Genomic DNA, 15,584 nt, shown 5'->3' on the forward strand with positions numbered 1-15,584 from the left:
GTGATCAACACATCAAGAGAATGAAAGACATAAGAATATGGTTATGCCAATCCATGCAGAAAAAGCATTTAACAAAACTCAACATCCTTTCCTGATTTAAAAAAAAAAAAAAAGTCCAGGGCGCCTGGGTGGCTCAGTCGGTTAAGCGGCCGACTTCAGCTCAGGTCATGATCTCACGGTCCGTGAGTTCGAGCCCCGCGTCGGGCTCTGTGCTGACGGCTCAGAGCCTAGAGCCTGTTTCAGATTCTGTGTCTCCCTCTCTCTCTGACCCTCCCCCGTTCATGCTCTGTCTCTCTCTGTCTTAAAAATAAATAAACGTTAAAAAAAATTTTTTTTAAAAAGAAGTCCTCAACAAATTAGGTGTAGAAAAAAATCAGACCTCAACACGGCGAGAGTATGCGTGCAAGGGGCATGGGCCATCAGGAGTGGTCATTATAGTGATCTACCACCCAGTGTTGAAAAACTGGTACAATAATATTACCTAATATTTACTGAATGATGTGTTGGGTCTCTGCTAAGCTCTACACTCAATCTCATCTAAATATCAGAGCAACCTACTGGGGAGTTCATTTGAAAGATAAGAAAGTGAGTTTAGAGATGCCTGGTACTCGAACCAAGGTCGGTGTGACACAGTCTGTGTTTGTAAATACCATGTTACGCTGCCTCCTTCCGTACCGTGCCTCTAAATGAGGTCCTCAAAGCTATTCTTGGGTTCTGAGTCATTTTATTTAAAGGATATTTATTTTCCATCATCCAGATACGAGAAAAAAGTGTTTTTCCGTACTATACTTCTGTAGGAAATATCGACAAAACCACTAGTTATTTTCATGACTAGCTTTACCTGATCAGTACACATTCATCAGAACCAAATTTTAGAGTCATCAAATGAATGGTCAAGGTCGAGTAAGAAAGCTGAGTTTGGACCCCAGTTCTGTCACGAAGCAGGTGTGTGAATCCTGGGGTATGGCTCATTTCTTCTCTGTGTCCCAACAGTTTTTCACTTGTAAAACAGAGACAGTAACCTTGTCACGGTATTATCGTGAGGATTGAATGTGGCTCTGGAAAACACACACACACACACACACACACACACACACACACTTTGTTAATCATAAAATGCTGTAAAAATACAATACATTAAATTGATAGAAAAGAATCTGGACTATATTTGTGCATAACTACGCCTCTTTTGTTAAAATCTCTTTCAGGCTGTTGCAATGACCCAATAGAATTATAGATTAATTTGTCTGGAATGAGTTTTCTACCTCCTAGCTAGAATAATCATAATAAATATTTAATGTGGCATCTTCATAACAATTTTTTTTAATTCACCTTTATTCCCCTTGGTTCTTTACACATTTTTCTCCTCACAGCTCCTGGAGAGTTCACCATTTCTTTCCTTGGTCAGACCTGGCGTGTGAGGAAGCCCTATGTCCCTACTCCCTTGCTCAGACCATCACTCTCAACCAGGTCCATTCGTATTTTGATCTGCATTCACATTTCCAATAGATTTCAGCTTGTGTCTCAGGCAGGTTTCCACCTCTGTTCCCTCACATCTCTTTCTATTTACCATTAAAACGCTATAAAGCAACATCAGATCCTGTCTTGGATACAGTTTTCACACATCACTGTCAGCGCGCTTCAGATGATAGAGCGTTTCTCTTCACTGCTGCCGACGGCTTGAAGAGCTCTTGAAGAATTGCCTGACTCTTTGTGACAACATCTCTGCTCCCGACAAAGAGCCTGTGCTGTTTCACGGAGCCTGGTCTTTCAGTAAATGCTCGGTAACCATCCAGTTGGCTTGATAAACCTTCATGGAGCACTTACCATCAACGCACCACCGCGTCCAAGGAAAGAGTCAGAATTCTTGCCTTCAAAGGACGCAGAATCCAATGGAAGCCTAAAATCTCCGTACGGAGAGCTCGAACACAAGCAGAGTGGTCACCTCCCAGGGAGATGCCCGGCTGAACCGGCATCTTGCGAATGTATTTTCCGGATCTTTGACAAACATTAGGCAAGCTATCTTTTTGAGAGTAAATCATAAACCAGCATACGACGGATCATTCGGATTTTGGATAGATCCTTCTTGGATTTTGTTTTATTTCCCTTTACAACTATTTCTGTCTGTCAAGACACTTAAATTACTTCTTCAGAATTCTGCTAAAATGTGAGTCAGTGGGAGATCGTTAATATATGTAGCTCTTTGTTTTGCTTTTAGTGGTAGAAACCCAGCCCAAATACTTACTGGCGATGGACCCATCTCACTTTATTCTAGGTTTCTTAATTTTCATCGTATTCCTAACACGCAGTTAACTTCTACGTATGTGAAAATGATCTCAGCTTATTTTAACTGACTGGCTGCCAGCTGATTCATCATCTGAGGCCTTGATGGCTTTTGTCGACTCAATGCCTTTTCTTGGTGTACCCGGACGCTAAAAAGACTTTTTCATATTGTATCTGAACTTCCTGCTCTCCTTTGTGGCTCCTTTTCTTCTTCATGAGAACACCTTTCCTACTGCAATGCCAAAGGACCATAAATCAGCACGCACACCGCTACCCCACAGAACCATTGTTAAGACCTACATTTTCCATTACACTCGTCGCTGGTTATTTTTCACACTTGGGTGGTGGTGTGCATGCTAGCACCCCTCGACCGCGGCTAAAGTGCTACTTCTGGTGGGAAACTTCCCTAATTCTCCAGGCAGGTGTTAAAACTTCCTCTGGGCGTCCACCTCACTTCAGACAGGCCTTAATCGAAGAATAGTTTATAGCGCAAAGTGCTTAATGGTTTGCATGTCTGTGGCATCACTAGACTATCACGTGTGGCCACTCGTCAGCAGCTTGGCGGTTCCCTTCACCACCACCCCTCCCCTCCCCGGGAGGCACCCTCCACCCTTCCCGCCCTGCCCTGTGCTCCCAGGGCTGACCTCCAGCTGGGCCTGGAGAAGTGGGGCACCGGGGGAGGCAGAAGAAGGAAAGGAGGGAGGTCAGAGCAGTGGCCTCGTGTGTCTAGGCTGCTCTAACAAAGCACCACAGACCTGGGCTTATAAACAGCAGGCATCTGTTCTGGAGGCTGGAGGTCCAAGATCAAGACAGCAGGAGATCCCATGATTCTAGCCGTGTCCTCACATGGGGGGACGGGCAAGGGGGCTCTCTGGGGCCTCTGTTATAAGAGCGCCAATCCCCTCATGGGACCCCACCCTCACTACCTCATCACCTCCCAAAGGCCCCGCCTCCTCACACCATCACCCCGGGCTTTGGTTTCAGCATAGGCGTTTGGGGGAACACTGCATCCATCCCACAGCTAGACTTCACTCTCTCTGTGCCTCTTGGTGGGACCTCTGCAGGCCAGCTGGTGTCCTGCATGATCACAGCCTCCCCTTCTGGCTGGACTGACCCCAAGCTGCTGTAACTTCCTTACCTCCAGAGCCAGGGGTCACCAGCCCTGCTGTCCCAAGCCCCTGCCTATCGTTCTTTTCCCTGCAACCTGCCCACACTTATATAAAAGCTCCTCTATTAAACTCTCTCAGATGCTCCAATCGAGTGTGCCCACTGTTTCTTTGCGAGGCTGTCCCTCCTTTTCTAACTGTTCCAGCCGGTGACTAGCCCAGTGCCTAGCACGTAGAATGGGCTCACTTATTGAAGGAAACAAATAAATAGACTCGCAATCTGACAATATCTTTCGGGGGGGGGGGTTGGACATTAAGGAAAGGAGAATTAACTTTCGAATTACCTACCTAGGATGCGTGAGGGAGGGAGCGACAGGCGAGAACCAGAACGTTTCCGCACAAAGTTACTTTTGAAATTCAGGTCACCGCGTTCTTAGAAGCAGAACCCCAACGTAAGAATTGCACAACGGCTCATGGGTCTGACCTCGATTTTTGCCTTTTTAAAATAAATCTGACCTGTAAGACATATATTTTAAAAACTGACCTAGTTTATGACCTGGGTAGAGTTCCTCAATGGACACATCAAAGACTCAGGTCAGGTGTAGAGCCTATTCTTGAGAGAAAAGGAGAGCAAAGCGGTTTAAAGCACATGAGAAAGTATAGCTTATTCAAGGGGCAAATATGGGGCCTGTTGTGTTACTAATTTTAATCAGTATATAGGTCACTGGCCGATAAGATGGTCAATTTTGCTTTCCTGAGGCAACCTCAGCTCCAGACATAACGATTTCAACAGAAGCTTCGTCCACAGGCAGCAAGCAAGACGAGTCCACAAATGAGGCTGTAAGACGGTGACAGTGCTGGGGGCGGGTGGTGGAGGGGAGAGTCAGGGCCAGAAACACCTGACTGCAGCCTGGATCCGCCTCTGCTGTGTCAACACGGGGAAGGTACTCACCACTCTGAACATCAGTTTCTTTACTTGTAATGTAGGGATAACATAGCAACCTTGTATGAGGAAGAGAAACAAGGTAAATCCTACAAATTTCTAGTCGTGCCTAAAAGCACATAGAGAGTACCTAACAGCTGTTAGTGTGTTGCACATTTGTTGACAATTAGAAAGTAAAATACTTCTTGCTGATTGTAGGGAAAACTAGCTTTGTCCGTGATTCGCTGTAAAATCCAGGAATCACCGATCTACTCGAGGCTTCTGAGAACTTGGAACTTACAAGAACTGAGTGTCCTTTGAGGGCAGGTGCATTGCCTGAATCCCAGAACCTGTGTTTCTCCTCCGGCGCGGGTTCCCTGAGATGCAGGGTTTGGACTGAGTCCACACTCACACCATCCAAAGGAGAGCCTTCCTACGAAACCTTTCCTACTGGCCCAGAGCGAAGAAGCAACCCCCATTAATTTGTGCTAATTAATTTAACAAGTTTTGAGCAGTCCAGACCCCCAAAATCACCTCTCCTAGGCTCTGAGGCTCTGGGCACATCTTGGCTAAGGGAGGCTGCCTTAATAATATTGATAACCGGAGATCAAGGGCACAGGCAGGCGGACACAGCTCAGGGCCCTGGCGGCTGGGGCGCAGACGGCGTGCAGTTCCCGGGGGAGGCGCTAGGTGGCGCGAGTCTCCTTGCCCCCGCGAGCTGGCTGCAAAACCAGGCTGAACGCTCTGTGCATTTAGTCTTCCTCCTTAAAAGCAGAAGAAAGGGGCCCCTGGGTGGCTCAGTCGATTAAGCATCCAACTCTCAGTGTCGACTCAGGTCGTGATCTTGTGGTTTCACGAGTCTTGCATTGGGCTCTGCACTGACAGTGTGGAGCCTGCTTGGGGTTCTCTCTCGCGTTCTCTCACTCACTCTCTCTCTGTCCGTCGCCTACCCACACTGTCTCTGTATCTCTTAAAATAAATAAATAAACTTAAAAATAAATTTAAGAAATCTTCTTCAGATTTCTTTTGGCTAAGAAAGCAGGTACTAATGTAAGTCTTTTCTTTTTTTTTTTTTTTGTTAAGTTTATTTATTTATTTTGACAAGAGTCAGAATCACTCAACGGACTGAGCCACCCAGGCACCCCTAATGTAGGTCCCTCATAAAAGCAAAGTGGTGTGACCAATGTCCAGGAAGCAGGGCATGCCTGTATGATGATTTGGACGAGCAGGACGGTGGGCACACAGTGGGCACGCAATGGAGGAGGGGGGGACACGGCAGACATTGGGATGAGCCGGTCACCACAATAAGCCCCCGTAGCTCGATCCCGCTGAGAAGAGCTGAGGAAGCCGGGCCATCTAGAGCCCACGAGCACCAGTGTTTGGATCAGTGCTGCTCCTTGGAAGGGAGTTGGTGTGCAGGCCGAGGGCACTCCAGACCCACGGCAGCCATCCCCAGAGAGCCATGGTGCTGGCCACCGGGAGCCCCCCGGCCCTCCTGGAAACGGCAGAAGGAGCCACGCTTGGGCAGAGCGCCGGCTCGCATGCGTCCTGCTCCCAGTGACCACTCACGTCCGTTCATCTTCCTTGCCACGTTCACCCTGCCTTGTCTTTTCCCAAAGATGGTGGGTGACCACAGCCCTGAGAAGAGAAGGAGGAGGGGAGGAGCCGGGGGGGGGGAGAGAAGAAGAAAGGAGAGAAAGCTTTGCCCAAGTTCTAGTGAGACGTTCCCCAGCACCTCATGGCTGTAGTCGGACAGTAGCTCATGTTAACCATCTCTCCCTTGCACCCAGTCTAGATACCCCTTCACACTCGGTCAGCATCTGCTGGTTTAGCTTACATGCGGGGGGAGAAATCCACACCTCAGAGCCTGAAGGGCTCAGCTCCCCGGCTGGGGCGCCCCAGTCAGGCCACGATTCATGTAACTTCCCGTTTACGGTTTTCTTGACCTTGGACGTGTCGCAAGGCACCCCAGTGATTCTTCCAAGCTCTAGACATTGTGAGCAGTTGACCCTACCATCTCCTGAGAGTCGGGTCGATCACCATCCCTCCTAGTGCAGTGATCCCTGCAACCACGAGGAATTCAAAATGTGGGATCCTAGGGCCGTAAACTCAGATCCAATGCAAACTGGTTCAAGTGTCCCTCTCCTTGGATCCAAGACCTCCAGGTTGTCAGAGCCATCATTTCAAGGATGGGAATAACAGCCACCAGGAATACATGGTCGCGGGGAGAAGCCCAGCCCTCTCTCTCCCTCTTGTTCCCCAAAGTGGTGTTTCCCCCATTAAAGATGGAGTCTCGGGTGCTCACAGAACCCTAAGGCGAGCGTCCCAGTACTGCGGGGGCATGCCCACATTGGAGCCTGGGGCCTCCCTAGGAGTCCAAACTGATATCTGAGAGCCTGATATTTCTGAAAGTTGCTTTATGTGGTATTTCCCACAACATCCCGTGACATGTGCCTGCTCGCACCTACCCCATCTTCGCCATGACGGGGGGAATGAAAGGCAGAGGACACCCCAAAATGTCCCGGGAGAGTCAGTCATCCACTTTGAACCTCACTTTCTTCCGTTCTAAAACTGCCCAGGACCCACAGAGATGTCACAGTATGGACGAGAGGGGATTAACGTTGCAGATGAAGTATTTAATAAGCTGATTTTAGAAACAGGTTCTCCTGGATCATCCAGATGGGCAACAACGTAATCGTGAGAGTCTTTACAAGTGGAAGAGGGAGGCAGGAAAGTCGGCACGGATGGAGTGGGAGATGGACCCCACTGGTGATCACTGTGGGGGATCACTGGAGGTGGAAGGGGCCGGAGCCAGGGGGCATGGGCAGCCTCTGGAGGCCGGGACAGCCCCCAGCTCGCGGCTATGTGACCCCGCAACCCCGCCTTCATCCGCTGGGGCTGCCATCACAAAACACCATCGACTGGGGGCTCATAAACAGGCACTGACTTCTCCCAGCTCTGGAGGCAGGACGTCCAAGATCAAGTTGCCGGCAGATTCAGCATCTGGTGAGGCCCCTTTTCCAGGTTCATAGATGGCGTCTTCTGGCTGTGTGCCTAATGGGGGAAGGGGCGAGGGGGCTCCCTGGGGTCTCGTTTATAAGGGCACAAGCCCCATCATGGCTCCGCCCTCCTGACCTCGTCGCCTCCCAAAGACCCCACCTCCCGACACCGTCACCTTGGGGATTAGTTTTCCACATAAGCATTTTGGGGAAACATGAACATTCAGACCATAGAAAACACTAAATATGTTTTTTAATGGGATGAATTACATCTTAAAGATAGACTACTGTATTTCTGTCCTTTAGAGCCACTGAAAATATGTAAAACTGAAGGGTGTGACTTCCCAAAGTTTATGTAGCTGGAGAGGCAACTGTACAAACACAGGGAACACTTTAAGAAAAAAAGAAATCTATTCAAGCCAATAACACTGGAGCTGCAGCAGGAGGCAAGGGATTAATTACCATGTGAATGAGGCGGCAGAAAAGCTCTCCCTGCTCAGAGGGTGCCGAGGTCTGCCTTACCCATAGTAATATTTGCTAAAATGCACGATCAATCACCCCGATGCCAGCTCCTCATCACAGGTGTATTATACTCAAATTTAGGACCACGTGACGACATTGTGCTGGGGAAAGAGCTCAATCATGAGTTAGGCATTTCTAACACCCATTTTGGGCTTGTTAACCCTAATAATAGACTCAGAGAAGTGAAAAAAATTACTTATACTACCAGTTTCTATGTGAATGGGGGAATCTATATATAAGACGTTTTTGTTCAACCTGGTGACTGGAATGAAGCAAAAAAAGAGAAAGAAACCAGAGTCATTTTCTCCTTTCGTCCATTTTTAGCAGAATTTGTAGAAGATGAGTTTCAGAGCCTCTTAGCAGTGAAAGAGGGTGGTGGGAGACACTGTCACCATGGAGACGAGGTTGTTAGCTCGTTCAGACCCCTCTCGACATCTTTGATCATCCCGTTATCGTTGGCTTTGGCTCCTGCCTCTCTGCGCCTTAAACGTAAGATTTCTTTATCTTGCCACCACTTCAAAGTCAGAAGATCCACCATCGGGAGCCTTGGAGCATTCTGGCCACACCCCTCCATCAGCCCAAGGACTGCCCGCCTCCCTCATGTCGCCAACCTGCCACACCCCCCACCCAGACACTGGACAACCTCCCTTCCACGTGTTCCAGCCACAGTGACATCAGGAAAGGCCCGGCTGACATCAACTGAGGAGGGCTGTGCCATTGTCTATCCTGTCTAAGCCGAGCTTTGGTCGGCTTAGATTTCCAGAATTTTTAGATTCCAGAAATTCGATCTCCAGAATTTTTTTCTTAGTATTTTCTCCAGTGTCCATCACCTTCACAAGTTGGTCGGTTGGTCCCTGGATCTTTGACCTACAATGACAAGTGTCCACCAACCAATGGGGACAAAGCATATTGCATGAATGATAGAGAAGAACCCAAGGTAAGATGTGAGCACGTGTTCAGTGATCAGGACCCACCATGGGCTCCAGCGGGGTCTCGAGGAAACAGACAATGTTACAGGTCCTTGTGCTGTGGATTTTACAGAAATTGACCCCAAAGTGAGCATATGCTGTGGGCAGGCTTATAGGAAAGGGGGAATATTGAGGTGCTGTGCAATGCCTGCACAGATCTTGTCTCAAAGTCTTTTCCTGAATGCTTTCTTTGGAGATGATGGGACTCCCTTGAGAATTTTTTTTTAATTTTTTAATGTTTATTTATTTGCTTTGAGAGAGAGAGATGGAGAGAGCAAGCAGGGGAGGGACAGAGAAGGAGACAGAGAATCCCAAGTAGGCTCCACATTGTCGGCACAGAGCCTGATGGAGGGGCTCGAACTCACAAACTGTGAGATCATGACCTGAGCCGACATCAACAGTCCAGGGCTTAACTGATTGAACCACCCAGATGCCCCAAGAATTATTTTCAATAGAGCTTCCCAGAGACCAACTGCAAGAGATTTTCCAGGAAAACCACACCCTCAGAGGTTCCAGTGCAGCCCCGTATAAGACGCACATTTCTGGAGCTCATATACACAAAGCCTGCATTGAATTGGCTTTTTGCAAGGAGAGCTTTAAGTTAGTGTTATTGCCTTTATGCTCACTATGAAAATAAGTAAGTAAATAAATAAATCCGGGGAAATGTAAACACTGCCCATGTTCCCACCACCAAGGGAAAAACCACTGGGAATATCCCTACCTTACAGACAGTTTTCTACAGGAAACATGATGGATATGAAATACATTTCTGCACACAGACACATGGTATTGCACTCCACATAACATGCCACACCATTTTCCACTTAACAGCTGTGGCCTCAGTGGACCACAGATGGGTCTCCTTTCAAAAATACAGTCTTCTTCATTGACTCATTAAACAAATAGCTATTGAACGCTTCCTGTGTGTGAGGCACGCTCCTGGGTGCTTGGGATTCAGCAGCGAATCAAAGGTCTTGGCCACGTGGAGCTTACATTCTGGCCGGAGAAAAAGGAAAGATAAAATATAAGCATAATACACAGTCGATCATATGGTATGTTTAAAGAAAAGAAAAAGTAGAGCCAGGTAAAAGAATGAGGGGTGAATGGCAGAGAGAGTTGAGGATTAAATAGGGTCATCGGGGCCCTCACTGAGGTCAGGACTAGAAGACATGCACTGTGGGGTAGTGTGGAAAGGCCTCCCCAGGCACGAGGGCAGCATCACAAAGCCCCAAGGCAAGTGAGTACCTCACATGGCTCAAGATAAAAGTGAAGGAGACAAAGGACGTGAGACCAAAAGGGTCTGGGGTGCGAAGGGCAGACCACACGATGCTTTCAAGCCATCGCGAGGACCTGGTTTTTACTCCGAGTGAAGTAGGAAGCCACTGGAAGATTTTTAGCAGAGCGGTGATCTTGGGCTTTCCGAGAATGACCCATCTCTGCCCAGGGTCCAAGACAGAATTAAGCCCTAATGCTCCAAGACACCTGTCTAATCAACCAGTCTTCTTTGCATCAGAAATGACACCAGTTACATATCACGTCTGAGATCGTTGAGAAAATACTCATCAAATGACTGGTTGCATCTGTAGTTCAGATGAAGGATGCCAGGCCAGGCACTTGTCCCCTGCAGAGGAACAAGGGTACACACGGTAAGTACAGAAAAGGTCAAGGACACAATGACAGTGACTGATCATGGAATTAAGCTAAGAGGGGAGAGAAGACACGGAGGCACCATGAGGGACACTTGGTGAGGGACACTTGGTGAAGGACACCAAGAGGGGAGGAGAAGGAAAACACCATGGATTCAACAGCTGGAGGTGCTGGACACAGAAGGATCACAGCTGAGGGTTCTGGATGGGGGAGCGGGGGCCTCAGAAGCTGTGTGTCCCAGACACAGGCGTTGGAATTTGATGGTGGCGGCAGAGACCTGGCGGCCGACCCACAGCAGAGGACAAGACCTCCGGGGAGCTCCAGGAACCAAACATCTCCCTCATGTACACTGCAAGAGCGATGGTCTTGGAAAGGGTTGCAGTGAGCCCAGAACTGTCGAGAAGCGAGAGGATGACAAAACCCAAAACCCTGCAGGGGAGATGCCATCCAATGACTGATGTCCGGAGCTGGGAGTTTTAGGAAGGAGAGAGGGAGAGAGGTCTACAAGTGGCAAGTGAGGAACAAGAAGACAATGCCCTTTCCTCCAGGCCCCTGGTGCGTCAACCACCTGCACTGGGGGAGAATCTGGAAAAAATGTCATCTTCAGTCAAGAGCCAGGGGTCCACCAGGACAAGATGAAAGCACATCCAGGGACAGCAGTGATCGGCTGCCGAGGGACTGGACCTCTGTCCCGGGCTGACCTGCCCCTTCTCTTTCACACCAGGTGGGTTGGGTTCCTCCATCCTAGGTTTTCCAGAAGCAGAACCTACAGTCACTGTCACGTAAACAGTTGACATTTTCGAGTTTCAGTCAGGAGCAAGCCTGTGGAGAAACCAAGCAAAATCCCAAGATGCGCAGCCCTTCCTGAAAACTTAGTAACTTGGGGACCCACCCTCCCAAGGGCTCAGGGAAGGACGTCAGAGGGGCTCTGGGGCAGCGGCACGTGTATACGACCCCCGAAGCCGCAAGCCCACCCAGAGCCTGGACGGTATCATGCGAAGCGGGGACAGGACAGTTCTTTGCTGGACAAGCGGATGAACTAGAAGTCACTCTTCTTCCCCATTCCAGAGTTTCACGCACAGGGAGGACAGGGGGCCGGGGCAGAACACCCCACACTCACTGCGACATTTGTACGAATCTCCTCCCATCTTCTGTCTTTGCTGGGAAGTCATTTTCACATCCTCTCTGCCCAGAGGGGTAATCATGAGAAAAGTCAAGATTCCAGAATTATTATCCTGCTGCCCTCGACCATGACATGGCTTCTACGTCACATCCACACATGTATGTTTTTCACTGTTTCCCAAAATTTATCTATTGGGATCCTCTTTTGATTCTGATGATTTCTGACTTCTTATAAATTTAATTTCTGAGACTATATTTGCTTATTCATTTCTCCTAGCATTATATGTTTGCTTCTTATAGAAAAAAAAAACTTAATTTATCCTTACGTATTCTTGGAATTCTTATATATTCCTTTTACTTTAACAATGAAAGGATTTCTAAATACGAACTTTCTTTGGAACTCAATTTTTGCTGAATTTCATGTGTTTGAAACATAATATTGTTATACTTAGTTCCTACCTTGTATATAATTGCAATTGTTATTTTCTCTCTGAATCAAGACGTGGATTTTGTTTTCAAAAGTATCCAAATCAATTTTTTTGTTGTTAATTGCCATTTTTGTTGTGGTTAAGGAATATTTTCCGAACACAGCCCCCACTTTCGGGTATTTATTCCTGTTTTCTTTGAGTCCAACTTTTGTTTATGTTCCAAAAGCACTTGGAAGGCAAGTGCATTCTCTTTACAGTGTATAAATTTTTGAATAGAACCTAATAATTCTACTCCCTCATCTTTACTCTCAATTTGTATGTTTTATTCTTGAGCTCTGTCAGAAAAAGAGAAATTTCACTGTGATGACAGTTCAAAAAATTTTAACAGTTTTGTTGACACTATGGTATTTATTAAACAAATGTTCATAAATTCTGCACCTTCATTGGAGATGATCGGGGTTTTGCCTTGAACCCTACTTTCTTCCAGCTTCCTCTAACAATGCATTTTATGTGCCTAGGCTTTGTCTACATTTGCTAGTCCTTCAAGTTTTATCTTCTCTGTGTCCTGCCTTCTTAGACCTCTTCATAAATAATACATCATGCTTCTGACTCAAAAAGAGAGATTTTTATCTTTTAATATCATGAAAATGAATATAGAAGGCCTTTCATTATAGCCACCATAAAGACTATTTTGATTTTCCTGTTTAATGCCTTCTTGCTGTTAATTCTCACGCTTTTCCTATGGTCTAATGTTATATGGAATTTCACGAAACTTATTTTTATCCTACCAATAGGAAAAACATGTTTAAAACCCCATTCTCTACCCCATCAAGAGTGTCGTCTGCTCTCAGGTTAACTGCTCTGGGTATAAAACTTGGCCATGTCATTACCCACCTGCCAAACACACTTGGAACTTGCATGCGAACAATCAGAGTTGTTGACCCAGATAGTTATCATCAATATGTCTCGGTAACCTCTCTCTTTTTCTTTTAGTAATGTTTATATTTGCACTAAAATGTGAGTCTTTCCTGCCTGACTTGTGGTGACGAGCTCCCATAGTATATGTTGAAGGACAGAGCTGTGGGCATCAGCCAGAAAACCAGAGAGGTACAGGAAGGCTGGGCGTGAAACTCAGACCCTCCGCGATAGGATCTTCCAGACTTTCCCCATCCATGTGAATGGGCACCAAGTTCTCTGAGTTTCTCTGTCTCCCTGTAAAACCCTCCACACAGCCCACTGCACTGCATGGCCAATACTGCTTACCTATGTTCTGCTGCTGGCCACGGATGCCACGCAGCCTCCGCTGGCCCTGGGTTCTGCATATTCCTCCAGCTTTGCCCTCATCCCTGCAGCTCTGAGGCTGGGAGTGGAAGGTTCTAGACTTCCTGTGGAAAACTATCCATGAAACAGCCCAGTGGACCATTTCCCTGGCTTCTCTCATGATCTCTTGTCTCAGAGTTTCCAGACACATTTAAACCATATGGTTAAACCCCAGGGGACGCCTGGTAGCTCAGTCAGTTGAGCATCTGACTTCGGCTCAGGTCACGATCTCACGATAAGTGAGTTCGATTCCCATGTCGGGCTCTCTGCTGTCAGCACACAGAGCCTGCTTGGGATTCTCTACCGCCCTCTCTCTTTGCCCCTCCTGCCCCTCTCAACGATAAATAAACCTTAGAGGGAAACATCGTTGTTTTGATAACATTCTTCTCTACTTTCCAATGACTGGATTATTTTCCATACTTTTATATTTTGGGTTCATTTTTTGAGAAAGAGAAAAAAAGCAGAGCACTGAGGCTGAGGTTGTCATCCTGAAACCAAGACTCTAGTGGGGCTGGTGTTTACCCCCCTCTCTCTGAGGGCCCCAGGGAGTTAGGGACATGGAAACGTCCCTCTTCTCACTGGAGCACAAATGTTAGTCTCACTGCATTGCTACCAGGTGCCGGCCCGATATTGATTTTGCCTTAACCACACTGAAGAATACCTTTAAAAAATACTAATGAGCGGCCCATAGGGCTTTCTGAATTTAATGAAATTCTTGCTGGTGAATGCAGACACCATGTGTGTGATTACCTCTCATTTGAACAATTTCTCCTCTGTATGTAGGTCTCAGGAACTAAATTGCCATCCCTACCCAACTCTCTCCCGCCTCCGTCCCTCCTCTGGCCAGATTCCGACCTGCATCTAGGCCTGGGGAACAGCAGAGGGGACCGGTTGTTCAGTGAAAGGGTTGAGTTTTGTGACAGAAGCAGAGCCAGTGCCGTGGGAGCCCTGAGAAAATCAGGTAACGGGGTGGGGGGGAAGGCAGACCACGGAGAGCTGGAGACAGACATCCGGGTGGGAAAGGGGTGTGGCCGCGTGCCCATCGGCTGGGAAGACAGACCCAACCCCAGCTGCGTCTAACAGCCAGGAGACTGGCCAGGAAGGGACGAGCCCGACAAGGGCCAGAGCGCAAGACCCAAGGTGCACAGACAACCTGAGGGAGACAGACCTGGCGGCCACCCCTTCTGGAAAGCCCACGTCCTGCCCTCCTGAAGCCAGGCCACTGCCCCCCACCAGTGCCCCTTCCTCACAGGGACCTCGTCACCCACTCTGGTGCCTGTTCACGCAGCAGCCTGCACTCCCAGACTCACCCATGCCACTGTGTGTGCAAGATGGCAGGAAAGCATCCATCTGAGGACTAAATCTTTTATGTCCCGTTAAATGCCCGTTTGCATTTTTTCGCAATCTCTCTTTGTAATTCAATGTATTGATCAAAAAAGTGGTTTCTGTCTGTGGAGAGAAATAGAGCTACATGGCTGGCTTTTGTTTGTTTCTGTTCCTTAATGTTTTGTACTTTTGCATTATCCATGTACCCAGAGGCGCCACATGACGGCCACATTTTTATAAATCCCCCAAATAAATAAGTAATAGCCTATTTAGAAAACTACTTTGGTTTACCTAGGACTTTGACTACTGCTGTCTGATCAGTAACATCCAGCAACGCAAGCCAAAGGCCAGGTCAAGGCAGAGTCATCTGGCCTGCTTCAGACATTAGACGGGAAAATCACAGCCACCCCGCCAGTGTGTGAATTTGACGTGACCATGGCCAGGTTGGCTCCCCTGGGAAGGCCTCCTCCCTTGCTTTACTCAGGAACCTCGCTCACTCATAAATTCCAGACAGCACACAGGTAATTGAATGACAAATGACTTTATGAGAGCCTTTCATTAAGAGAAAATAAAGACATTTTTTTGTTCAAAAGCGCTTTTTTTCCGACAGTTTGCCTACGACCCATGAGGCTCAGTTCCTCCAAGGAGATTCATCAAGGGCTGACTCGCTTTGTGGAACTGGGATGAAAAGGAAGGTTATTTTCCTTATTATGCTTGTCCCGAGTTCCCGTGACTGATGAAGGGAGAGGAGGAAGACGAGCCTTTTCCACGGACAGAAGCCGCCTGCGTCTCCACACTGGGGGGGGGAACCGCTGTGGTCCCCTCCCGCTGGGACCCACCTGAGGGCGTCCAGCTGACCTGCCCTACGGGGTCGCCCTCCCGGGCAGCAGATCCCCCAAAGCACACAGAATGTGGCTCCCGTGCTGTTGCATCATGGGACT

The 15,584-nt window shown here is 47.9% G+C and overlaps 1 long non-coding RNA gene across 1 annotated transcript; it reads left to right on the plus strand.

Moving 5' to 3' along the window:
- Positions 1–5,443: 5,443 nt before the first annotated feature.
- LOC122240555 lies at positions 5,444–15,160 on the plus strand. The gene is made up of 3 exons (XR_006220336.1): positions 5,444–5,544; positions 14,101–14,278; positions 14,939–15,160. It is a non-coding gene; the product is annotated as an uncharacterized LOC122240555 (long non-coding RNA).
- The last annotated feature ends 424 nt before the right edge of the window (positions 15,161–15,584 follow it).

This window comes from Panthera tigris, chromosome B4, assembly GCF_018350195.1.
Source record: "Panthera tigris isolate Pti1 chromosome B4, P.tigris_Pti1_mat1.1, whole genome shotgun sequence".
NCBI lineage: Eukaryota > Metazoa > Chordata > Mammalia > Carnivora > Felidae > Panthera > Panthera tigris.